The sequence below is a fragment of the Hemitrygon akajei genome, chromosome 2, assembly GCF_048418815.1.
Source record: "Hemitrygon akajei chromosome 2, sHemAka1.3, whole genome shotgun sequence".
Classification (NCBI taxonomy): Eukaryota; Metazoa; Chordata; class Chondrichthyes; order Myliobatiformes; family Dasyatidae; genus Hemitrygon; species Hemitrygon akajei.
Genome location: NC_133125.1, coordinates 152808584 through 152836287, shown reverse-complemented (window position 1 = coordinate 152836287; position 27704 = coordinate 152808584). Strand labels below are relative to the sequence as shown.

The 27704-nt window shown below is 43.8% G+C and overlaps 1 long non-coding RNA gene across 1 annotated transcript; it reads left to right on the top strand.

Moving 5' to 3' along the window:
* The first annotated feature begins 4955 nt into the window (after window positions 1-4955).
* LOC140737815 (uncharacterized) lies at window positions 4956-26394 on the top strand. Its single transcript, XR_012101253.1, has 3 exons — window positions 4956-5048; window positions 23440-23489; window positions 24406-26394. It is a non-coding gene; the product is annotated as an uncharacterized lncRNA (long non-coding RNA).
* Window positions 26395-27704: the final 1310 nt, after the last annotated feature.

Below are 27704 nucleotides of genomic sequence, written 5' to 3'. Positions count from 1 at the left end.
GATCTTGCTGGAGCAGACGAGGTGAAGGAGAATCCCAAGGGCTTCTACAGATATATTGAAAGCAAAAGGGATAAAATTGTTCCTCTTGAAGATCAGGGCGGTCATCTATGCATGGAGCTGAAAGATGGGGAGATCTTAAATGGATTTTTTGCATCTTTCTTTACTCAGTAAACATACAGAGAGTCTACAGATGTGAGGCTATGCAGCAAGTGAGGTCATATAACCTGTATAGAAGGAGTTGTTTGCTATCTTGGGGCAAATTAGGGTGGATAAATCATCAGACCCTGACAGGGTGTTCCCTCCTATCCTTTGAGAAGTTAGTGAGGAAATTGCATGGGGCCATAGCAGAGATATTTAAGACATCCTTAGCCTTTGGTGAGATGCCAGAGGATTAGAAGATAGCTAGTGTTGTTCTGTTGTTTAAGAAGCCCCTTAAAATAAGCCGTGAAGTTATAGGCCAGAAGTGGGAAAGTTACTGGAAGGTATTCTAAGGGAACAGATCTATAAGTATTTGAATAGGCAGGGACTAGAACCTGGAATATAGAAAATCTACAGCACATTACAGGCCCTTTAGCTCACAATGTTGTGCCGACCATGTAACCTACTCTAGAAACTGCCTAGAATTACCCTACCGCATAGCCCTCTATTTTTCTTAGCTCCACGTACCTATCTAAGAGTCTCTTAAAAGACCCTATTGTGTCCGCCTCTACCATCTTCGCTGGCAGTGCATTCCACACATTCACCACTTTGTGAAGATAACGTCAGCTCACCTCCTCCGTTGCTCTAAGGAGAAAAGGACAAATTCACTCAACCTATTCTCATAAGGCATGCTCCCCAATCCAGGAAACATCTTTGTAAATCTCCTCTGCACTCTGTCTATAGCATCCACATACTTCCTGTAATGAGGTGGCAAGAAATGAACACAGTACTCCAAGTGGGGTCTAACTAAGGTTTTGTATAGCTGTAACATTACCTCACGACTCTTGAATTCAGTCCCACGGTTAAAGAAAGCCAACACACCGTACACCTTCTTAACAAAATTGTCAAACTGTGCAGCAGCTTTGAGTGTCATGGATCCCAAGATCTCGCTGATCCTCCACACTGCCATTAATACCATATTCTGTCTTCAAATTTGACCTACCAAAATGAACCACTTCACACTTATCTGGGTTGATCTCCATCTGCCACATCTCAGCCCAGTTCTGCATCCTATCGATGTAATCTCCGACAACCCTCCAGACTATCCAACCTTTGTTTCATCAGCAAATTTGTTAACCCTCCTTCTACTTGCTCACTCAGGTCATTTATAAAAATCACAAAGAGGCGGGGTGCCAGAACCGGTCACTGTCCTCCATGCAGAATATGAACCACCCTCAACCATCCTTTGCCTTCTGTGATCAAGCCAATTCTAGATCTACAAAGCAAGGTCTCCTTGGATCCCATGCCTCATTACTTTCTGAATGAGCCTCAAATGGGGAACTTTATCAAGTGCCTGCTGAAATCCATATACACTACATCCACGGCTCTACCTTCATCAATGTGTTTTGTTACATCCTCAAAGAATTCAATTAGGTCCGTAAGGCATGACCACCCCTTGCTGACTATCACCCCATGTTGATTATCCCTAATGAGGTTATATCTCTCCAAATGCTCATAAATCCTGCCCCACAGGATTTTCAACAGCTTGCCCACTACTGAAGTAAGACTCACTGGCCTATAATTTCCTTGGTTATCTCTGCTCCTTTTCTTGAACAAGGGAACAACGTTTGCGACCTTCAAATTCTCTGGTACTTCTCCCGTCCCTATTAATGATGCAAAGGTCATCATTGGAGGCTCAGCAATCTCCTCCATCGCTTAGTATATCTCGCTCGGTCCCAGCGACTTATCTAACTTAATACCTTTCAAAAGCTCCAGCGCATCCTCTTTCTTAGTGTCTGCACACTCAAGTGTTTCAGTCTGCTTTAAGTCATCCCCACAATTGCCAAGGTCCTTTTCACTGGTGAATACTGAAGCAAAGTATTCATTAAGTACTTCCACTACCTCCTGCAGCTCCACGCACATGTTTCCACTCTCACTCCTGATAGGTCCTATTCTCACACAGCTCGTCCTCTTGATCTTCACATACTAGTAGAATACCTTGGCATTTTCCTTAATCCTGCTCGCCAAGGCCTTTTCATGGCCCCTTCTAGCTATCCTAATTTCATTCTTGAGCTCCTTCCTGGCAACCTTGTAATTTTCTAAAACTCTAACAGTGCCTAGTTTCTTGAACCTCTTTTAAGCTGTTCTTTTCTTCTTAACTATGTTTCCTACATACTTTGTACACCATGGTTCTTTTACCCTACCATCCTTTCCCTGCCTCAATGGAACATACCTATGCAGAACTCCATGCAAATGTTCCCTGAACATTTGCCTCATTTCTGCCCGTGCATTTCCCTGAGAACATCTGCTCCCAATTTATGCTTCCAAGTTCCTGCCTAATAGCATCATATTTCCCCCTACCCAAATTAAACATTTTCCCAAATTTTCTGCTCCTATCTCACTCCAGTAAAGGAGATAGAGTTGTGATCACTATCTCCAAAACACTCTCCCACTGAGAGATCTGACACCTGACCAGGTTCATTTCCCAATACCAGATCAAGTACAGCCTCTCCTCTAGTTGATGTATCTACATAATGTGTCAGGAAACCTTCCTGAATACACCTAACAAACTCCACCCCTTGCTCTAAGGAGATGCCAGTCTATATTTGGAAAATTAATATCATCCATCATAACAACCTTATTATTTTTGCACTGTTCCAGAATCTGCCTCCTTATTTGCTCCTCGATGTCTCTGTTACTATGGGGGGGGGGAGGGGTGGTTCTATAAAAACACCCAGTTGAGTTATCGCCCACTTCCTGTTTCTGACTTCCACCCACAGTGACTTAGTAGACAATCCCTCCATTACTTCCTCCTTTTCTGCAGACGTGATACTACCCCTGATTAGCAATGTCAGTCCCCACCTCTTTTGCCTCCCTCCATGTCCTTTTTGAAACATCTAAAGTCCGGCACACTCAGCAGCCATTCCTGCCCCTGAGCCATCCAAGTCTCTGTAATGGCAACAACATCATAGTTCCACTGATTAGGCGTAGTTAACATGCTTTGTGATGGAGGTTATGGAGTCAGTTCAATGTTGAGACGAGTGATGTATCTTTGAAGACATGAAAGTTGATGAAGGTAAAGCAGTGAATGCTATCTACATGGACTTCTGCAAGGCGTTTGACAAGATCCCACATGAAGGTTGGTCATGAAGGTTGAGTTGTTTGGCATTCAAGGTGAGGTGTTAAATTGGATTAGACATTGGCTTTGCTAATGAAGCCAGAGAACGTTTGGAAATAGTTACTTCTCAGACTGGAGGCCTGTGATTAATGGTGTACCACAGGGGTCGCTGCTGGATCTGTTGTTTGTCATCTATATCAGTGATCTGGATGATGTGATAAACTGGATCAGCAAATTTGTGGATGACACCAAGATTGGGTGTGTTCTAGACAGTGAGGAAGGCTATCAAAGCTTGCAGTGGGATAGGACCAAGTGGAAAAATGGGCTGAAAGTGGCAGATTGAATTGAATGCAGACAAGTGTGAGGAGATCAACCAGTGTAGGTCATTCACAGTGTAGGGCATTGAGATCCACAGTTCCTTGAAAGTGGCATCACAGGTAGATAGGGTCGTAAAGAAAACTTTCGGCATGTGTTCTTCATAAATCAATGTAGTTAATACAGGAGTTGGAATGTTATATTGAAATTGTATGAGACGTCTAATTGGGAGTGTTGTGTTCAGTTTTAGTCACCTATTGTAGGAAAGATGTCAATAAGATTAAAATAGTGCTGTGAAAATTTACAAGGATGTTGCCTGGAATTGAGGACCTGAGTTAGGAGAAAAGATTGAATAGGTTAGGACGTCACTCTCTGGAATGTAGAAGATTGAGGGAAGATGTTTTATACAAAATTCTGAGGGGTACAGATAGGGTCAATGCAAGCAGGCTTTTTCCACTGAGCAACACACAGAAAATACTGGAGGAACTTAACAGGTCAGGCAGCGTCTATGGAAATGAATAAATAGTCAACATTTTGGGTCAAGACCCTTCTTCAAGTCTGAGGTTGGGTGAGACTACAATTACAGGTCATGGATTAAAAGTGAAAGGTGAGATATTTAAGGGGAACCTGAGTGAGAACTTCTCCACTCACAAAATGTTGAGAGTGTGGAACGAGCAGCCAGCACAAGTGGTGCATGGGAAGTTGATTTCAACATTTAAGAGAAATGTGGATAGGTACATGGATGAAAGGGAGGGCTATTGGCCAGGTGCAAGTCAGTGGGAGTAGGCAGATTACTGGTTCAGCACAGACTAGGTGGTCTGTACTGTTCTATGACTAAAGATGGAGAACTCACCAAAGTGGAGTCTGCTGCCTTGCTCTTCTTGGTACTACTTCTAAGTAGTCCTCAACATGGAAGTATCCAGGTTTATCAATTGAGAGAAAGGTTTAGTGGTAACTGGGAAATATCCTTGTCTGTATGTAATCTGATGTTGTGTAATTCTGAATCAATGCTGAGGGATTCCAGGGTCTTTCCTCCCTGGCTGCTCATCACTGTGCTTCTTTCCTGTTGGGTCTGTTTCAAAGCTGCACCGAGGGTGATGATGGACTCATAGGCACTCACTACAAGCAATGAATCCTAGTCTGTCTGCTTATTGACTAGTCTGTGGATCAGCTTCACGGCTTCAGCACAGGCACGTAAATGTTACTGCACGGGTGTCTGTGCTGGCGATTCAGTGCTTTGGTCTCCATTAATATGTAATGGTATTTTCATAGGTGGTTTGGCATCAAATTATTTTTGGTAAGATACAATATAAAGCTGTGTTTTGTTACATTTTTGCTTTGGTTGATGTTCATTGGTTTCATTGTTGTTCAATTTCAGATCAATGCTGTCAGACCATCAGTTTAACTCCGATTTTTATTGTTTCGCCAGTCATCTGTTGTATCATTATCGTTTGCTTGTGCTCTGCAATGTATTGCAGTAAGTGTTAAATCATTTGGTAACTTTCACTTACATGAGTCACCCACTGTAACCACTTTTAACCATTACAACTGTGAAGGAACTGCTTGAGCACATTACTATATGTTCTCTTCTCATGTGCATTTTGGTTTCCAAGACCATGATGTAGCATAAGGTAGGGTTCACGAGTTTAGCAAATGGATCAAGTTTAAGAGTGCCAGGGAGGAGAAGGCATGTTTCCCAAGCCAACTTATTTGTCCATGGCCTCTTCTACTGCTATTCCACATTCTGGTTGCCCACTCACCCTTTTGCTGCTCTGTCCCTGCACTCACGACCTGCCCAGCACCTCCCTCTGGTTTTCCACCTCTTTCCCTTTAATCCACAGTAGACAGAAAACCTACAGCACAATACAGGCCCATTGGCCCACAAGGTTGTGCCAAACATGTCCCTACCTTAGAAATTACTAGGCGTACCTATAGCCCTCTATTTTACAAAACTCCATGTACCTATCCAAAAGTCTCTTAAAAGATCAATAGACAATAGGTGCAGAAGTAGACCATTTGGCCCTTTGAGCCTGCACCGCCATTCTGAGATCATGGCTGATCATCTACTATCAATACCCGGTTCCTGCCTTGTCCCCTTATCCCTTGATTCCCCTATTCATAAGATACCTATCTAGCTCCTTCTTGAAAGCATCCAGAGAATTGGCCTCCACTGCCTTCCGAGGCAGTGCATTCCAGACCCCCACAACTCTCTGGGAGAAGAAGTTTTTTCTTAACTCTGTCCTAAATGACCTACCCCTTATTCTCAAACCATGCCCTCTGGTACTGGACTCTCCCAGCATCTGGAACATATTTCCTGCCTCTATCTTGTCCAATCCCTTAATAATCTTACAAGTTGCAATCAGATCCCCTCTCAATCTCCTTAATTCCAGCGTGTACAAACCCAGTCTCTCTAACCTCTCTGCGTAAGACAGTCCGGACATCCCAGGAATTAACCTTGTAAATCTACGCTGCACTTCCTCTATAGCCAGGATGTCCTTCCTTAACCCTGGAGACCAAAACTGTACACAATCCTCCAGGTGTGGTCTCACCAGGGCCCTGTACAAATGCAAAAGGGTTTCCTTGCTCTTGTTCTCAATTCCCTTTGTAATAAAGGCCAACATTCCATTAGCCTTCTTCACTGCCTGCTGCATTTGCTCATTCATCTTCAGTGACTAATGAACAAGGGCTCCTAGATCTCTTTGTATTTCTCCGTTACCTAACCCTACACCGTTCAGATAATAATCTGCCTTCCTGTTCTTACTCCCAAAGTGGATAACCTCACACTTATTCATATTAAACGTCATCTGCCAAGTATCTGCCCACTCACTCAGCCTATCCAAGTCACCCTGAATTCTCCTAACATCCTCATCACATGTCACACTGCCACCCAGCTTAGTATCATCAGCAAACTTGCTGATGTTATTCTCAATGCCTTCATCTAAATCATTGATGTAAATCGTAAACAGCTGTGGTCCCAATACCGAGCCCTGTGGCACCCCACTAGTCACCACCTGCCATTCCGAGAAACACCCATTCACCATTACCCTTTGCTTTCTATCTGCCAACCAGTTTTCTATCCATGTCAATATCTTCCCCCCAATGCCATGAGCTCTGATTTTACCCACCAATCTCCGATGTGGGACCTTATCAAATGCCTTCTGAAAATTGAGGTACACTACATCCACTGGATCTCCCTTGTCTAACTTCCTGGTTACATCCTCGAAAAACTCCAATAGATTAGTCAAGCATGATTTGCCCTTGGTAAATCCATGCTGGCTCGGCCCAATCCTATCACTGCTATCTAGATATGCCACTATTTCATCTTTAATAATGGACTCTAGCATCTTCCCCACTACTGATGTTAGGCTGACAGGACGATAGTTCTCTGTTTTCTTCCTCCCTCCTTTCTTAAAAAGTGAGATAACATTAGCCATTCTCCAATCCTCAGGAACTGATCCTGAATCTAAGGAACATTGGAAAATGATTACCAATGCATCCGCAATTTCCAGGGCCACCTCCTTTAGTACCCTAGGATGCAGACCATCTGGACCTGGGGATTTGACAGCCTTCAGTCCCATCAGTCTACTCATCACCGTTTCCGTCCTAATGTCAATCTGTTTCAATTCCTCTGTTACCCTATGTCCTTGGCCCATCCATACATCTGGGAGATTGCTTGTGTCTTCCCTAGTGAAGACAGATCTAAAGTACTTATTAAATTCTTCTGCCATTTCTCTGTTTCCCATAACAATTTCACCCAATTCATTCTTCAAGGGCCCAACATTGTTCTTAACTATTTTCTTTCTCTTCACATACCTAAAAAAGCTTTTGCTATCCTCCTTTATATTCCTGGCTAGCTTGCGTTCGTACCTCATTTTTTCTCCCCGTTTTGCCTTTTTAGTTAAGTTCTGTTGTTCCTTAAAAATTTCCCAATCATCTGTCCTCCCACTCACCTTAGCTCTGTCATATTTCCTTTTTTTTAATGCTATGCAATCTCTGACTTCCTTTGTCAACCACTGTGGCCCCTTTCCCCCCTTTGAATCCTTCCTTCTCCGGGGGATGAACTGATTTTGCACCTTGTGCATTATTCCCAAGAATACCTGCCATTGCTGTTCCACTGTCTTTTCTGCTAGGATATCCGTCCAGTTAACTTTGGCCAGCTCCTCCCTCATGGCTCCATAGTCTCCTTTGTTCAACTGCAACACTGACACCTCCGATCTGCCCTTATCCTTCTCAAATTGCAGATAAAAACTTATCATATTATGGTCACTACCTCCTAATTGTCGTTTACTTCAAGATCGCTTATCAAATCCTGTTCATTACACAAGACTAAATCCAGAATAGCCTTGTCCCTGGTCGGCTCTTGTACAAGCTGTTCCAAGAATGCATCCCGTAGGCACTCTACAAACTCCCTATCCTGGGGTCCAGCACCAACCTGATTCTTCCAGTTCACCTGCATGTTGAAATCCCCCATAACTACTGCGACATTACCTTTGCCACATGCCAATGTTAACTCCCTATTCAACTTGCACCCAATATCCATGCTACTGTTTGTTGACCTGTAGACAACACCCATTAGGGTCTTTTTGCCCTTACTGTTCCTCAGTTCTATCCACACTGACTCTACTTCTCCTGATCCTATGTCCCCCCTTGCAAAGGACTGAATCTCATTCCTCACCAACAGGGCCACCCCACCCCCTCTGCCCACATTTCTGTCCCTACGATAGCATGTATATCCTTGTACATTCATTTCCCAGGTCTGATCTCCCTGCAGCCATGTCTCCGTTATCCCAACAACATCATAGTTACCCATTCGCACCTGAGCTTCAAGCTCATCCGCCTTATTTCTGACACTTCGTGCATTCAGATATAGAATTTTTAGCCCATTTCTCCTCTCTCTGTTTAAATCGCTGCCTATTGTGCTTAACCCAGATCCCCGAACTCCCTTCGGGCTATACGCCCCTTGAATTTTGTTGTCCTTTCTAAATTTACTTATACTTTCTGCACATTTAACTCCATGTTCCATCAGACCATCCCTCTGTACATGTGTCTTCCTTATCACTTGTTCCGCCTCACCTTTCTCTACTACACACTTAATATTCCGGAACCGTGTAGTCCCCACCTGTCCTTTATTCTTCATCTCGCTATCCTCTCTCGCATTCTGGATCCCTGCCCCCTGCAAATTTAGTTTAAACCCCCCCCAAGCAGCACTAGCAAACTTTCCTGCAAGAATGTTAGTAACGCTCCAGTTCAGGTGTAAACCGTCCCGTCGGAACAGATCCCACCTTCCCTGGAACAAAACCCAATTATCTAAAAACCTGAAGCCCTCCCTCCTGCACCATCCTCTCAGCCACGTATTAATCTGTATAATCCTTCTGTTCCTTGCCTTACTCGCACGTGGCACAGGTAGCAATCCTGAGATTGTTACCCTGGAGGTCCTGCCCTTCAGCTTCGCACCTAACTCCCTGAACTCACTACGCAGGATCCCCTCACTCATCCTACCCACGTTGTTGGTCCCTACATGGACCACAACATCTGGGTTCTTGCCCTCCCTCTCGAGAATAACCTGCACCCGATCTGAGATGTCCCGGACCCCGGCACCAGGGAGGCAACATACCATCCGAGACTCCCGATCTTCCCCACAAAATCTCCTATCCGCCCACCTGACTATAGAATCCCCTATCACTACCGCTCTCTTCTCTTCCCTCCTCCCCTTCCTAGTCGAGGGTCCAACCTCAGTGCCAGAGACAGGACCACTGCAACTTGTTCCTGGTAGGTCATCCCCACCAACAGTATCCAAAACGGTATACTTATTGTTGATGGGAACGGCCAAAGGGGTGCTCTGCTCTCTCTGTCTGCTCCCCCGCCTCTCTTGACTGTCACCCATTTGCCTACCTCCTGACTTTTCGGTGTGACTACCTTCCGATAACTCTTATCTATCTCTGCCTCTGCCTCCCGAATGATCCGTAGTTCATCCAGCTCCTGCTCCAATTCCCTAACTCGGTCTGATAGGAGCTGCAGCTGGAATCACCTATTGCAGGTGTGGTCATCAGGGACAACTGTGTTGACCCTGACCTCCCACATACTGCATACGGAGCACACCACTGCTCTAACTGTCTCCCCCATTACCTGATCCCAGATTAGTCAGAATAAATGAAAAAAGTACCTACTGACCTTACCTTTTTTTACCTCAGCAAGCACGTACTCAGGCTCACTGATTTCCTCTCACCAAAGTCCCCTTGCGCCGAAGCCCGCTGAGCCGAAGCCCAGCACTCTGCTCCCACGCACTCCGCTGCCCGCGCCTGAAAGTGGGCCTCTTTTTAAACCCCGCGCTCGTCGCTGACGTCACCCGCGCCTGCGCAGTTTTACCTTCCTCCTCTGGTACTCTCCAGGTAGGTCTGATGGTCTCGGCCTACCTACAACGGCTGATCCTCCGATCTCCAGTCGTCTGTCGACCTCGAGCACTCCTATCGTATCCGCCTCCACTACCTTTGCCGGCAGCCCATTCCATGCATTCACCACTATCTGAGTAAAGAACTTACCCCTGACATCTCCTCTGTATCTACTCCCCAGCACCTTAAACCTGTGTCCTCTTGTGGCAACCATTTCAGCTCTGGGGAAAAAGCCTCTGACTGTTCACACGATCAATGCCTCTCATCATCTTATACACCTCTATCAGGTCACCTCTCATCCTCCGTTGCTCCAAGGAGAAAAAGCCGAGTTCACTCAACCTATTATCTTAAGGCATGCTCTCCATTACAGGCAACATCCTTGTAAATCTCCTCTGCACCCTTTCTATGCCTTCCACATCCTTCCTGTAGTGAGGCGACCAGAACTAAGCATAGTACTCCCAAGTGTGGTCTGACCAGGGTCCTATATAGCTGCAACATTACCTCTCGGCTCCTAAATTCAATTCACGATTGATGAAGCCCAATACACCGTACGCCTTCTTAACCACAGAGTCAACCTGCGCGGCTGCTTTGAGTATCCTATGGACTTGAACCCGATGATCCCTCCGATCGTCCACACTGCCAAGAGTCTTACCATTAATACTATATTCTGCCATCATGTTTGACCTACCAAAATGAACCACCTAACACTTATCTGGGTTGAACTCCATCTGCCACTTCTCAGCCCAGTTTTGCATCCTATCAATGTCCCACTGTAACCTCTGACGGCTCTCCACACTATCCACAACACCTCCAACCTTTGTGTCATCAGCAAACATACTAACCCATCCCTCCACTTCCTCATCCAGGTCATTTATAAAAATTACGAAGAGTAGGGATCCCAGAACAGATCCCTGAGGCACTCCACTGGTGACCGACCTCCATGCAGAATATGACCCGTCTACAACCACTCTTTGCCTTCTGTGGGCAAGCCTGTTCTGGATCCACAAAGCAATGTCCCCTTGGATTCCATGCCTCCTTACTTTCTCAATAAGACTTGCATGATCAAATTATCAAATGCTTTCCTGAAATCCATATACACTACATCTACTGCTCTTTCTTCATCAATGCGTTTAGTCACATCCTCAAAAAATTCAATCAGGCTCATAAGGCATGACCTGCCCTTGACAAAGCCATGCTGACTACTAATCATTATGTACCTCTCCAAATGTTCATAAATCCTGCCTCTCGGGATCTTCTCCATCAACTTACCAACCACTGAGTTAAGACTCACTGGCCTATAATTTCCTGGGCTATCTCTACTCCCTTTCTTGAATAAAGGAACAGCATCCACAACCCTCCAATCCTCCGGAACCTCTCCTGTTCCCATTGATGATGCAAAGATCATCGCCAGAGGCTCAGCTATCTCCTCCCTCGCCTCCCACACTAGCCTGGGGTACATCTCATCCGGGCCCAGCGACTTATCCAACTTGATGCTTTCCAAAAGCTCCAGAACATCCTCTTTCTTAATATTTACATGCTGAAGCTTTTCAGTCTGCTGCAAGTCATCACTACAATCACCAAGATCCTTTTCCATAGTGAATACTGAAGTAAAGTATTCATTAAGTACCTCGGCTATTTCCTCCAGTTTCATACACACTTTCCCCGTCACACTTGATAGGTCCTATTCTTTCACGTCTTATCCTCTTGCTCTTCACATGCTTGTATAATACCTTGGAGTTTTCCTTAATCCTGTCTGCCAAGACCTTCTCATGACCCCTTCTGGCTCTCCTAATTTCCTTCTGAAGCTCCTTTCTATAAGCCTTATAATCTTCTTGATCTCTAACATTACCTAGCTCTCTCAACCTTTTGTAAGCTTTTCTTCTTGACTAGATTTATTACAGCCTTTGTACACCACGGTTCCTGTACCCTACCATAACTTCCCTGTCTCATTGGAACGTACCTATACAGAACTCCACACAAATATCCCCTGAATATTTGCCACATTTCTTCCGTACTTTTCCCTGAGAACATCTGTTTCCAATTTAAGCCTCCAATTTCCTGCCTGATAGCCTCATAATTCCCCTTACTCCAATTACATGCTTTTCTAACATGTCTGCTCCTATCTCTCTGCAATGCTATTGTAAAGGAGATAAAATTATGATCACTATCTCCAAAATGCTCTCTCCCACTGAGAGATCTGACACCTGACCAGGTTTATTTCCCAATACCAAATCAAGTACAGCCTTTCCTCTTGTAGGCTTATCTACGTATTGTGTCAAGAAACCTTCCTCAACACACCTAACAAACTCCACCCCATTTAAACCCCTTGCTGTAGGGAGATGCTAGTCGATATTTGGGAAATTAAAATCTCCCATCACGACAACTCTTATTATTGCTACACCTTTGCAGGATCTGTTCCTTGATATCCCTGTTGCTATTGGGCAGCCTTTGAAAAGCACCCAGTAACTTTATTGACCCCTGCCTGTTCCTAACCTCCACCCACTGAGACTCCGAAGAGAATCCCTCCATGGTGCCCACCTTTTCTGCAGCCGTGACGCTACCTCTGGTCAACAGTGCCATTCCCCCACCTCTTTTGCCTCCCTGCCTGTCCTTTCTGAAACATCTAAAACGCAGTACTTGAAGTAACCATTCCTGCCCCTGAGCCATCCAAGTCTCTTTAATGGCCACCACATCATATCTCCAAGCTCTAAGCTCATCTGCTTTTTTCACAACACTCCTTGCGTTAAAATAGATACATCTCAAGCCTTCAGTCTGAGCGCATCCCTTCTTGCCTCACCTCCCTCTTGCACTGTCTACAAGCTTTCTCTATTTGTGAGCTAACCTCCTCTTCCCCGGTCTCCTCTGTTTGGTTCCCACCCCCCAACAATTCAAGTTTAAACTCTCCCCAGTAGCCTTAGCAAACCTTCCCACCAGGATATTGGTCCCCCTGGGATTCAAGTGCAACGCGTCCTTTTTGTACAGGTCACACCTGCCCCAAAAGAGATCCCAATGATCCAGAAATGTGAATCCCTGCCCCCTGTTCCAATCCCTCAGCCATACATTTATCCTCCACCTATGAGATTACTTCCTTTGCGGTCCTGCTTCTCAACTTCCTTCCTAACTCCCTGTAGTCTTTTTTCATTATCTCTTCCCTTTTCCTACCTATGTCATTGGTACCAATATGTACCATGACCTCTGGCTGTTCTCCCTCCCACTGCAGGGTATCTTGGACGCAATCTGAAACATCCGGACCCTGATACCTGGGAGGCAAACTACCATCCAAGTTTCTTTCCTGCGTCCACAGAATCGCCTGTCTGACCCCCAAACTGTAGAGTTTGCTATTACTGCTGCCTTCCTCTTCCTTTTCCTACCCTTTTGAGCCACAGGGCCAGACTCTGTGCCAGAGGCACAGCCACTGTCGCTTTCCCCAGGTCGGCTGACCCCCCCCCCCCCCCCCAACAGTACTCAAACAGGAGTACTTATTGTCGAGTACAGCCACAGGGGTACTCTCTAGTACCCAACTCTTCCCCTTCCCTTTCCTGTCTGTGACCCACTTGTCTGTCTCCCGTGGCCCTGGTGTGACCACGTGCCTCTAACTCCTCTCTATCACCTCCTCGCTCTCCCTGTCCAGGCGAGGGTCGTCGAGCTGCATTTCCGGTTCCCTAACTCGATCTCTCAGGAGCTGCAGCTCAACACACCTGGTGCAGATATGGCCGCCAGGACCTCCAACATCTGACACCAAGCACAGAAAACTGGCCTCACACACATACTTAAAATGCTGGTAGAGTGCAGCAGTCCAGGCTGCATCTATAGGAAGTACAGTCGACATTTCGGGCCGAGAACCTTTGTCATGGCTAACTGAAAGAAGAGGTAGTAAGAGATTTGAAGGTGGGAGGGGGAGGGGGAGATCCGAAATGATAGGAGAAGACAGGAGGGGGAGGGATGAAGCTAAGAGTTGGAAAGTTGATTGGCAAAGGCATACAGAGCTGGAGAAGGGGGAGGATCAAGGGATGGAAGGCCTAGGGAGAAAGAAAGGGAGCACCAGAGGGAGGTGGAGAACAGGCAAGGAGTGATTGTCAGAGGGACAGAGAGGGAAAAAAAGGGGGAAAATAATAAATAGATAAATAAATAAGGGATGGGGTAAGAAGGAGAGGAGGGGCATTAACGGAAGTTCGAGAAATCAATGTTCATGCCATCAGGTTGGAGGCTGCCCGGACGGAATATAAGGTGTGGTTCCTCCAACCTGAGTGTGGCTTCATCTTGACAGTAGAAGAGGCTGTGGATTGACATATCAGAGTGAGAATGGGACGAGGAATTAAAATGTGTGGCCACTGGGAGATCCTGCTTTCTCTGGCGGACAGAGCATAGGTGTTCAGCAAAACGGTCTCCCAGTCTGTGTTGGGCTTCACCAATATACAGAAGGCCACACCGGGAACACCAGACGCAGTATACCACACCAGCCGACTCACAGGTGAAGTGTCGCCTCACCTGGAAGGACTGTCTGGGGCCCTGAATGGTGGTGAGGGAGGAAGTGTAAGGGCAGGTGTAGCACTTGTTCCACTTTCAAGGATAAGTGCCTGGAGAGAGATCGGTGGGAAGGGATGTGGGGGACCAATGGACAAGGGAGTCGTGTAGGGAGCGATCCCTGCGGAAAGCAGCAAGGAGGAGGAAGGGAAAGATGTGTTTGGTAGTGGAATCCCGTTGGAAGTGGCAGAAGTTATGGAGAATTATATGTTGGACCCAGAGGCTGGTTGGGTGGTAGGTGAGGGCAAGGGGAACCCTATCCGGAGTGGGGTGGCAGGAGGATGGGGTGAGAGCAGATGTGCGTGAAATGGGAGAGATGTGTTTGAGAGCAGAGTTGATGGTGGAGGAAGGGAAGCCCCTTTTAAAAAAGGAAGACATCTCCTTCGTCCTGGAATGAAAAGCCTCATCCTGAGAGCAGATGCGGCGGAGACGGAGGAATTGCAAGAAGGGGATGGCATTTTGCAAGAGACAGGGTGGGAAGAGGAATAGTCCAGGTAGCTGTGAGAGTCCGTAGGCTTATAGTAGACATCAGTAGATAAGCTGTCTCCAGAGACAGAAACAGAAAGATCAAGAAAGGGGAGGGAGGTGTTAGAAATGGACCAGGTAAATTTGAGGGCAGGGTGAAAGTTGGAGGCAAAGTTAATGAAGTCAACGAGCTCAGCATGTGTGCAGGAAGCAGCGCCAATGCAGTCGTCGATGTAGCGAAGGAAAAGAGGGGGACGGATACCCGTATAGACTTGGAACATGGGCTGTTCCACAAAGCCAACAAAAAAGCAGGCATAACTGGGACCCATACAGGTGCCCATGGCTACACCTTTAGTTCGGAGGAAGTGGGAGGAGCCAAAGGAGAAATTATTAAGAGAAAGGACTAATTCCGCTAGATGGGGGAGAGAGGTGGTAGAGGGGAACTGGTTAGGTCTGGAATCCAAAAAGAAGCAGAGAGCTTTGAGACTTTCCCGGTGGAGGGTGAAGGTATATAGGGACTGATTAACATCGATTTCTCTAAATCCTGTTAATGCCCATCCTCCCCTTCTTACCCCATCCCTTATTTATTTATTTAATATTTCCCCGCTTTTTCCTCTTTTTTTCTCTCTTTGTCCCTCTGATAATCACTCCTTGCCTGTTCTCCATCTCCCTCTGGTGCTCCCCTCCCCCTTTCTTTCTCTCTAGGCCTCCCATCCATGATCCTTTCCCTTCTCCAGCTCTGTATCCCTTTTGCCAATCAACTTTCCAGCTCTTAGCTTCATCCCACCCCCTCCGGTCTTCTCCTATCATTTCGGATCTCTCCCCCCCCCCCCCCCCCAATATTCAAATCTCTTACTGTCTTCTTTCAGTTAGTCCTGATGAAGGGTCTCGGCCTGAAACGTCGACTGTACTTCTTCCTATAGATGCTGCCTGGCCTGCTGCGTTCCACCAGCATTGAATTGCTGTTGTGCTTGAATTTCCAGCATCTGCAGATTTCCTCATGTTCACACACATACTTCCTCCTTTCTGCAAATAATAGACGTAAACCTACCCCGCCTCGTCCCATTACTGCCTAAGCCCGTTGAGCCAAAACCCTATCACTCTGCTGCCTGCTGGATATGGCAGTCTTCTTCTTAAACCTTTCGCGCTCTACTGGCTGACGTCTTGCGCCTGCGCAGTTTTGCCTCTCTTTTACCCCGAGTAGTAAGAAGCTTCCTTCGCTCTGAAAAATCAGCCGTTCACTCGCAGCCTTCTTGCTCCAAATCTGCTTCTTGCTCGAGTCCCCTTCCACCATCACCACCAGCTTCTTACATTCTCCCCTCCCACCAACCTTTCTCCTCAACTGACCTCAACCGGTCTGCTGTGCCATTTCATTATGTCTGATTTATTAACTCCATCTTCTGCCTTCTCCCTGTAATCTTTGACACCCTTGCTAATCAAGAACCTATCAACCATCACTTTAAAAATGACTGCCACCGTAGTAATCTGCCCCCCTCTGCTTAAAGAAATTTCTCTTCATCTCTATTTCAAAGGGACATCCTTCTATTTTGAGGCTTTGCCCTCTGATCTTTGACTCACCCACTATAGAGAACATCCTCTGCACGCTCACTCAATATTTGATAGGATGCACCCATCATTCTCCTAAACTTCAGTGAATTCAGGCCTAGAGGCATCAAACATTCCCCTTTCATTCCTGCGATGATTCTCATGAACCTCCTCTGGACATCTTTTCTTAGATCAGGGGCTCAAAACTCCACACAATGGTTGAAGCGCAGTCTGATCAATGCCTTATAAATCCTCAACATTATATCTTTGCTTTTATATTCTAGTCCTCTCGAAATGAATGCTAACATTACATTTGCTTTCTTTACCACTGCTTTAATCTGCAAGTTAACCTTTAGGAAATCCTGCATAAGGACTCCCAAGCCCCTTTACTCCTTTAACTTCTGAATTTTCTTCCCAATAAGAAAATGGTTTCCACCTTTATTCCATCTCCCAAGTGAATGGCCATACTATCCTCCCTTGGTTCAGTCCCTTCCTACCTACATCCACGACACTTCACATGCGCTCATTCTCCTCAGCAACTTTCTATTTCTTGGTTCTGACCACCTTGTTTTCACCATGGAAATCCAGTCCCTAGATACTTCTAACCCCATCAAGAAGACCTTGAAGGTTTCCTCTTCTTTCTCAACAAAAGAACCAACCAAATGCCCTCCTCTGCCACCCTGCTCCATCTGGCAGAACTGGTCCTCCCCCTTAACAAATTTTCCTTAGACACCTCCCACTTTCTCCAGACTCAAGGGGTAGCCAAGGGCACCCACGTGGACTCCAGCTATGCCTGGCTTTCCATTGGATATGCAGAACAGTCCATGTTCCAAACCTTCCCTGGTAATTTTCCCCAACTATGTTTTGCTACATTGATGATGCATTGGTGCTGTTTCATGCACCCTTGCTGAGCTCGTCAATTTCATCAACTTTGCTTCTAACTTCCACCCTACTCTTAAATTGACTTGGTCCATCTCTGACACCTCCGCCACTTCCTCAATCTCTCTGGCTTCATTTCTGGAGACAAATTGTCTGCAGACATGTTTTATTAACTTACCAATTCCCACAGCTATCTTGACTATATCTCTTCCCTCCCTGTCTCCTGTAAAAATGTTATTTCCTTTTCTCAGTTCTTTTGTCTACACCACATCTGTTCTCAGAATAAAGCTTTTCTTTCCAGGACATCAAAGATATCTTCCTCCTTCAAAGAACGGGGTTTCCCTACCTTCACCATTCATGCTATCCTCACCCACATCTTCTCCGTTTCTCGGACATCCGAGCTCAGCCCATCTCCCCACCGCATTAACAGGGATAGAGTTCCTCCTATCCCAACCTACCGTCCCATGAGCCTCTGCATACAAAATATTCTCCGCAACTTCTGTCACGTCCAAAGGGATCCTACCACCAAACACATATTTATCTCCCTCCCACTTTCGGCCTTCCATAGGGATCTCTCCCTCCATGATTCCCTTAGCCATTCATCGCTTCCCGCTATCTCCTTCTTGGTAATTATCTCAGGAAGCAGCCAAAGTGCTATACCTGCTCTTTCAGCTCCTCCATTACCTGCATTCGGGGCCCCACTCATTCCTTCCAGGTGAGGCAACACTTCAGCTGTGAATCTGTTGGGGTCATCTATTGTATCTGGTGCTCCAATTCAGCCTCCTCTCCATTGATGAAATCTGTCATAAATTGGTTGGGGGACCACTTTGTCGAGCACCTCTGCTCCATCTGCCAAAAGCAGAATTTCCTGATGACCCATTTTAATTCTGATTCCTATTCCAACCTGTCAGTCCATGGCTGCCCCTTGTGCCACAATGAGGCCTCTCTGAGGGAGGAGGAACAGCACCTCATATTCCATCTGGGTAGTCTCCAACCGGATGGAATTAACATAGATTTCTCCTTCTGGTATTTTTCCCCCTCCCACTTCCATCTTCTTCTCTTCTCCACTCTGCCCTCTTAACACTTCTCATCTGCCTATCATCTCCCTCTGCTGCCCCTTCTTCCATTTATCCCATTGTCCACTCTGCTGTCCTATCAGTCAGTCTCCTTCCTCTCCAGCCCTTTACATTTCTGACATACCTGGCTTCACCTATCACTTTCCAGCTATCCTGCTTACCCTCCCTTCACCTTTTTATTCTGGCATCTTCCTCTTTCCTTTCCAGTCCTGAAGACCTGTTTATTCATTTACACTGATGTTGCCAGATCTGCTGAGTTCCTCCGGCATTTTGTGTGTGCTGCTGTATTTCATCTGCCACTTCTTTACCCATTCTACTGATGTGGCTAAGCCCTTCTGCAGTCTTCCTGCTTCCTGAACACTACCTGCCCCTCCACCTATCTTCATATCATCCACAAACTTGGGCACAAATCCTTCAATTCTGTCATCCAAATCATTAACATCTATAGTGCCTATAAAAATTATTCCCCCCCCACCCCCGAACGTTTTCATGTTTTATTGTTTTACAACATTGAGTCACAGTGGATTTAATTTGGCTGTTTTGACACTGATCAACAGAAAAAGACACTTTTCATGTCAAAGTGAAAACTGATCTCTACAAAGTGATCCAAATTAATTACAAATATATAACACAATAATTGATTGTATAAGTGTTCACCACTTTTGATATGATACACCAAATCATCACTGGTGCAGCCAGTTGGTTTTAGAAGTCAAATAAGTAGTTAAATGGAGATCTGTTTTTGGAGACCAGTGTGCAGTCAAGATGTTTCAATTGATTGTAGTAAACATACACCTGTATCAGGAAGGTCCAACTGCTGGTGAGGCAGTATACTAGCAAAAACTATACAATGAAGACAAAGGAACACTCCAGGCAACTCTGCAAACAGGTTATTGAAAAGCACAAGTCAAGTCAGGAGATGGATACAAGGAGATGTCCAAGTCCCTGAATATCCCTTGGAGTACAGTTAAGTGAATCGTCAAGAAATGGAAAGAATATGGCACAGCTGTAAATCTGCCCAGAGCAGGTCATCCATTCCTACCCTGAAGCATGGTGGTGGCTGCATCATGCTGTAGGGATGCTACACTGTAGCAGGCCCTAGAGCGCTTGTGATGGTAGAGGGTAAAACTATTACAGCAAAATACAGGGAAACCCTGGAGGAAAACCTGATACAGTCTGCAAGAGAACTGGGTCTTGGGAGAAGATTTGTTTTCCAGCAAGACAATGACCCTAAGCAGAAAGCCAAAGCTATTCAAGAATGGCTTAAAAACAACAAATTTAATGTTGTGGAGTGACCAAGTCGGAGTCAGACCTCAGTCCAATTGACAATTTGCAGCTGGACTTGAAAAGGGCTATTCACTCACAATCCCCATGTAATCTGACAGAGCTTGAACGGTTTTGTAAAGAAGAGTGGGGAAAATAGCAGTGTCCAGATGTGCAAAGCTGATAGACAGACTCGAGGCTATAATTTCTGCCAAAGGTGCATATACTAAATACTGACTTGAAAGGGGTGAATACTTGTGCAATCAATTATTTTGTCGAAACCCTTTTTTACTGGGCATCTCTGGATAAGGCTCGTTAGCCTCTCACTAAAAGCCACTGGACTCCGTGCTGAGAAACCCACCTTTCTCAGGCTCTACATCTAGGGCGTGTACGACTTTGGCCCCGCCAAACCCGTGAGGTTGGGATGTCTTGCCCACCCAAACCCCGGTCTGTGTGGCTGCTGTGTGGTTTACTGCCCCCGGCAATGTCCCATCGGCAAGAAGTAACAGATCGTATACTGCATACAATTATAAAGAAAGTATATTTATGAACGTTAACCAAAGAGATACTAAACAATAGAAAGAAAAAAAAGGGCACATTATAATTAACCAGTCAAATGTGCACTTAAGCTGGTGCTCGTCTTGAACCTATCTGTAACTCACACGCTAGGCCCATGCATGGTCTGTGTGAAAGCACACACCAACTTCTGAATGTTGCTTGAAATCCATCTCAAACAAACGAGCTCTCTCACGCGTGTTTTGGCCCTTCCTTCTTGAAGCCATTCATCTGCACAAAGCACCTTTTGCAACAGGGACGGCAACCTCAGCCATCTTTCCTCCTGTCTTCTCCAATACAAAGCCTCGACCCACACCCGTGTCCCTCATAAAACCTCTCCGCCCTGCCTTTTCAAGAACCTTCTCTCAATTCCACCATCCTGAGTGGCTGACACCACATTCTGTAGTTGAGCAACAAAGCCCCTTATCTCAGCTCAAACCCAAATAGGCTAAAAGCAGAACAGAGTGCTCTTACAGACCTGCTAAAAAGAAATACCTGCAATATAGCAGTAATAATGTTAACCAGGGTGTTACATTGTGTTTTATATTTGTAATTAATTCAGATGACTTTGTAGAGATCTGTTTTCTTTTTGACACAGAAGAGTCTTTTTCTGTTGATCAATGTTAGAAAAAGCCAAGTTAAATCCAGTGTTATTCAATGTTTTAAAACAGTAAAATATGAAAACTTCCAAGAGGGGTGAATGCTTTTTATAGGCACTGTAACATTCAAGGAAGTGGTCCCAACATCAACCCCAGCAGAACACTGCTAGTCGCCGGCAGCCAACCAGAAAGGCCCTCTTTATTTCCACTCTTTGCTTCTTGCCAATCAGCCAATCTTCTATCCACGCTAGTATCTTTCCTATAATACCATGGGCTTTTATCTTGTAGAGGCATCACATGTGACACCTTGTCAAGGGTCTTCTGAAAATCCAAATAAATCACATCCACTGACTGTCCTTTGTCTATCCTACCTGTCATTTTCTCAACAAATTTGTCCAGCGTGATTTTTCCTTAAGACACCATGCGGACTGTGGCCGAATTAATCATATGCCTCTGGGTTCCCAAAACCTCATCCTTAATAATGCTTTCTAATATCTTGCCAACCACTGAAGTCAGTCTTACTGATCTATAATTTTTTTTCTTTCGCCTCCCTCCCTTCTTTAGAAAGTGGAGGACATTTGCAATTTTCTAGTCCTCAGAAACCATTCCAGAAAATTTGTCATGTTGTTCTACAATATTTCTTGGGTTCCTGCCATTGACAACACATGTCTCAGCCCTGTTTAATTTCCCAAAATGCATTACTTCACACTTATCCAAATTAAATTCCACTTTTAATTTTTACCACTTTTCCAATTGACCTACAGTACTGTGCAAAGGTATTGGGCACATGATATATTTTGGGTAGTATATTTGTCAATGTGGAGCAGCAAGTGAGTTTGTAAATCTGGTGGATGCAAAGGATGTTGGGAATGGCAAGGATGGAGTGCCACGGAAGGGGAGTGGGACAGGTGACAGAGGAGTATCAGGGTGTGGGGTGGCATGAGTATACACACACAGCCCTGAGACAACAGGTAACGTCATTTGGTTCCAAACAATTAGTTTATTGATCATTACAGAATATCTCCCTGGTGCTTCCTATTCCCTCCTGTCTCACTTCCCCTTTTCTCAATCATGATTCCTCTCTCACTGATCCCTTCCCACCCTCAGTCCACAATAGAGACTCATATCAAAAATTGAGTTTATCATCACTTACATATGTCATCGAATTTGATTTTTGTGGCATAAAATTACTGTAGTAGTACTATGTGTGTGTATATATATACACACACATAGTACTACTACAGTAATTTTATGCCACAAAAATCAAATTCGATGACAAATTCAGTACCTAATAGTTTTGCACAGTACTGTAGATCCCATTGTAATCCCAGGCAACCTTTACTGTCATGCACAAACTGAATCATGCTCCCTATGTTCTCATCCAAATTATTAATATACATGTCAAACAACAGAGGATCCCACACCAGTGCTTGTAGACTCAATCTATCAATCATTACCATCCACTTAAAAACAGTCCCCTACCACCAAGTCAATCCTATGTCCAATTCGCTAGCTCACTCTGGATTCTGAGTGTTCTAATATACCTGACAAGCTTGCCATATGGGACCTTATTAAAGTTCTTGCTAAAGACCAAGCAGACTCTGCCCACCACCCAGCCCTCATCAAGTCTCTTAGTTACCTTTTTTAAAAAAAAAATTAAAATTCATGAAGTCCAACTTCCCACACCCTCAGCCATGCTGACTATCCCTGATCAGTACTTGGTTTTCCAAACGCAGATAGATCCTGTCTCTTATAATCCCTTTGGGTAACTTTCCACCACTTAATATTTGGTTTACCAACCTGTTGTTTCCTGTCTTGTCCTTGCAGTCCTTCTTAAATAAAGGCACATTAGTCACTTTCTATTTTCCGGTACCTCAGTTTCTGCTGGAACCACAATTTGTCTTATCATTGGGGTTGATGTGCAGTGAGAGGCAGGTTTTTCTGCCTGGCTTCATCCTCACAATGAGAGTTTGTATTCAAAATATCAACTCTCAGTCAAGATTCCGTATCCCACTACAATCACAGGGGCATGTGATTGCAATTTCATAATCAACTAAATAAAGTTATTTATGAGGCAATGAGGGTAAAGCAGTTTTCCGTTGATGTTTTAACCCTTTTCCTTCGAATACCAAACTTTTCACAGCAAAATCATGCACAATATTCGGTAACAAATACAAGGAAACACAATGAACTACATTAAACTATCAGGACCAAAGTCACTTGTGACTTTCTCACAGCATCTGGTACTGATAAACAATATTCTCAATTAAATACCCACTATTTATAAACCAGCTGGTGGCGTTGTGACATCAGCACTGGACTTCGGGGCAAGAGTTCGGGTCCTGGGTTGAGTGTCGAGCTAGCATCTCGACCTCGTTTTAAAAAAAACCTGGGGAGGGATGGGTTCCACCAGCTTTCAGATGCCCAGGACACGCTGTACGATGAGCAATCACCGAAAACATCTGTGCAAAAAGCTTGTCATGATGGCGCCCCGATGATTCCACCAGGAGTTAAGGGCACATGTGCGCGCGCGCACACACACAATTTATAAAGTATAATTTTATTTATTACAGGCAGAAAAAGGAATGCAAGCAATGAGTTAAGTGCTGAAACAGAACAGCAGGTATGATATAATTGAAATGTTTTGCTTTAAGTTTAGTTTCTTTATAAAGTTGTTGACCTACAAAACAAGAGTGAATCTTCCCACTATGTTTATGTCAATACTTCAAACAGATTAAAGGGAGTCTATCATCAAGAGTAATTCTCAAAGGTGGCACAATACTTTGCTTGACTTTATGTAGTATTCAAAATCTGATGTATCGAGAACTGTTACAACACAAAATATATGAGTCAGTTCTTGAGCCATCTGCTAATGGTCTAAATTATTTATGTAACTCAGCCATTTGCGATTTTGCACTTCTCTCAGCCTTCAGTGCTCCAATGTTGAATAATTCCAATTCCTGGTCTCACCTTACAACCCATTGCAACCCCTTATCCACTGAACTATTTTGTTACGCCTTTTCTTCACTCTCTTGAACCTTCAAATTTAAATGATTGGAATTGGGTCCAATGATTTTAGTCTGGTTCAACATGGCATTCTTGTCTTTTCATATAACCATTCTTTTAGTGGATCCCTGCATCCTTTATGCTTTGTTAATGCCATACCACTTTCTGAACCTGTTGTACATACTCCCAGTGTCTCCCTGAAACCTTTCTTACTGTTGAGATTTTTGTAGCATCCTCTTCCGTAATAGGGACCACCAATACAAAATCTTTATTTAGTATTGCTACTCTACTTTCATCCCAGTATGCAAGTACTTTTCTGTTGCCCCAATCAGCCCCATAATGTTCAGTGTTTAACATTTTCCACATTCAGACTTGCCCAGACTTATTAGCTATAATTAAGATGGCTATTATTGCCTCATTTCCTTATTTGTTCTGTGCATTTGCTGTTTCATTTCTCTGTTCATTCTGACTTCCTGCTGCCACATGTGAATGTATTATTAATGCATATAACAAATATCCTCTTCTTATTTAAGCATAATGAAGAATTACAAGATTTAAAGGCTGGAGATCTGAATCGTTCAAATGGACCTCCTCTAAACTCTCAAACTGGAGTGACAGGCAACAATTCTGTACATCTCACTTTGGCTTGATAAACAAAGAAATGCTATTTTCACTTCTATTGACTGGATTCTGCTATTTCAAGCGTTTAGTTTTACCTTCCATTTCTGATGAAGATTTCTTTTCCTTAAATGTTTACTCTCATCCTCTTTCTGCTGATCTATTTCGACCCACTGAGAAGCAGAGTACCACTGTAAAATGGCCTTAGTTGGCATCTAGGGAATCCAAGGAAGATTTTCATTATTTGGAGTAATTTGAAAAGTGACTCAGGTGAAATTTATATATATTTATTGAGTTTCAGCATGTTAAGCTTGTTGAATTGGTCAATGGGAATTGACTTCTAAACATTTTGACCAATAAGATGCTCTGAACATTCTCAAGAGAGTGCAGGAATTTGGAGGAAAAAACAAAAGAATGGAGATGTGTGAAGAACATGGGGACCGCTCAAGAAGAAATTTGGAAAGATAGATACCAATGTTAAGGTCCTCCTGCAGAGTTTGGTTTTATAGAGAATGAGCAGATTACTTCAGGTGCCAAGCTGAAGGGAGGGAGACCCTGCTGTATCAGATGTTATTGGAGTATAAAAGTTGCATTGTTTGCTGTGGAACCAAAACTATGTAGTCAGCTTTGAGTTTGCTATTTGCTATGCATGTATCCAATTTAGTAGGAGAATGAAATCTCTGTATTGTCTCTGTACTATTGAACACATGTGACTTAAGAATGTAGCCAAATAAGAAGATAATGGTGAGTTAATGAGAGGTAGCTAAGAGATGTAGATTAGAACATGATTAAGTTAATGGGTAGAAACAATAGTGGTAATAGATGTACTAGTGATACGCTAGATATCACTAGATAGATAGAGAAGCTAGACTGGACTGCCAACACAGATGCCTTGTGCAGGAAGGCACAGAGTCGACTGTACTTCCTTAGAAGGTTGGCGTCATTCAATGTCTGTAGTGAGATGCTGAAGATGTTCTATAGGTCAGTTGTGGAGAGCGCCCTCTTCTTTGTGGTGGCGTGTTGGGGAGGCAGCATTAAGAAGAGGGACGCCTCACGTCTTAATAAGCTGGTAAGGAAGGCGGGCTCTGTCGTGGGCAAAGTACTGGAGAGTATAACATCGGTAGCAGAGCGAAGGGCGCTGAGTAGGCTACGGTCAACCATCCAGAGACAGAGAAGCAGTTTCAGCGACAGGTTGCTGTCGATGCAATGCTCCTCAGACAGGATGAAGAGATCAATACTCCCCAATGCCATTCGGCTTTACAATTCAACCGCCAGGAGTAAGATATGTTAAAGTGCCGGGGTTAGGACTCAATGTATTTAAGTAAACTACTTAAGAACTTTTTAAAAACTATTATTAATGCTTTTTGAGAGAGTGATTTAGATGCATATCATATTTTTACTGAGTTAAGTATTGGTTGTAATTAGTTTTGCTACAATAAGTGTATGGGACATTGGAAAAAAAAATGTTGAATTTCCCCATGGGGATGAATAAAGTATCTATCTATCTATCAACTGTAGACCGATTGGATATGCTAATGCAACAAAACCAGGAGATTGCTATAAAAAATGCTATGTACAAGGATCGGTGGGCAATCAGTGACTAGCTCAATGACTGTCTCAACTTTAATTTGCAAATTAATTATTACTAAGCAACGCAGTGTTTTAATTATTGGAGTACATATGTTTCTTAATTGTTTGAACTGATGCTAAATAATACCAGATGTATTTGTTCCAACTTACGTACAAATCCAACTTAAAGATGAACTCAGGAACAGAACACATACGTAACCCAGGGACTGCCTGTATTTGAATAAGCTGATGTTAATATTTTGTAAACTAAGATATTTTGTAAGATTATGTATTTTGTAAGAATATTTTGTAAAATTCGTTATAGCAGTTTTGTAAATAATTGAATAAAATTGAATTTAACTCAATTGTTCTACCTGTTGCTTTTGTTGTTGAGCACGCATGCAGCTCTGTGGAGAAGTCTTTCCTGTCCGATTCCTTGTTTGTAGGTATGCCAGTCTTGTTTGTTCACTCACTAATTCCCCCAGATTGATCTATAATCAACTCAGTTTCACAATTTCCAATTTGACATGTTTCTCTTTAATCAATGTGATCTTAAAGTTCTCTATATGACCATGATTGGACCACTTTTCCTGTTTTTCTTTTTTGCTTTAAAAAGATGTGTCTCTTTTAAACTATGTATCAATTATTTAAATGCTTGATTACTGTTGTTATCTTTTAATGTAATTTCCCAGCCTATCATAGTCAACTGTTAACTCACACCTCTGTAATGTGGTTTATTCTTAAGGCCCAATTTTTTTAGATGAAACGAAATCAGTTAATCATTATATCAAATGCGATATCATATTGATTCTTGAGACTGAGAATTTGTCCAATATAGTAATATTGGACAGACCTGGTGTGTACTTTAACTTTAAAAGAATGAGGGGCAATTTATTGAGACAACAGGATCCCTAGTCAAGTCTTCTGTTGGTGAGTACATTTAAGGCAGATTTTAATGCCTTTCCAGATACTAAAGCACTGAATGTAGAAATAGTGCTGGAACATGGCACTTTGGTAGAATGTGAACTCTGATGTTGTTCATGGTAGCAGGTCTAAAGGGCCAAAACACCTATTTGTGATGTGATAAATGTAGACTTACATAAGGTAGTTAATAAAATGGCACATAACAACTTATAAAAATTGAAAGCCCTCAAATAAAAGGGCTTTCTTTGTTATAAAATTTGGTTAAGCAAGAGGAAGATTGTTGATGTTACTCCTTTCCATGCATTGAGCAGCAACCTTGCCGTTTCTTTAGCATTTTGTCTGTGTAAATGAGGCTAAGTTGCTAGCTCAATGCTCAACCCAGCACGGATGGAAACTGTACAAGAAGCCAGCTGGATTCAAATCCTGGACTACTCACCCTGAACTCTGGTGCTGCAAAAAGGAAACTAATATGTTTTTCAGACGAGAGTGAATCATGCGGTGGAGTTCTTTCAAGGTTGGAACAAGGACACTGCTTTTCCTAAAGTAAGCTATTGGATTGGACTTAAGTATGCAGAACACAGTTTTTAAATCTTGTGAGATGTGTGAACTGTGAGACAAATAGTAGTAAATTTCAAGAAGAGGTTGGCACGTTATTGAATTGGGAAGATAAGTAAAGGATTATATTTAATCCTGTAAAATGTAGATCTCTTCTCATTCTATT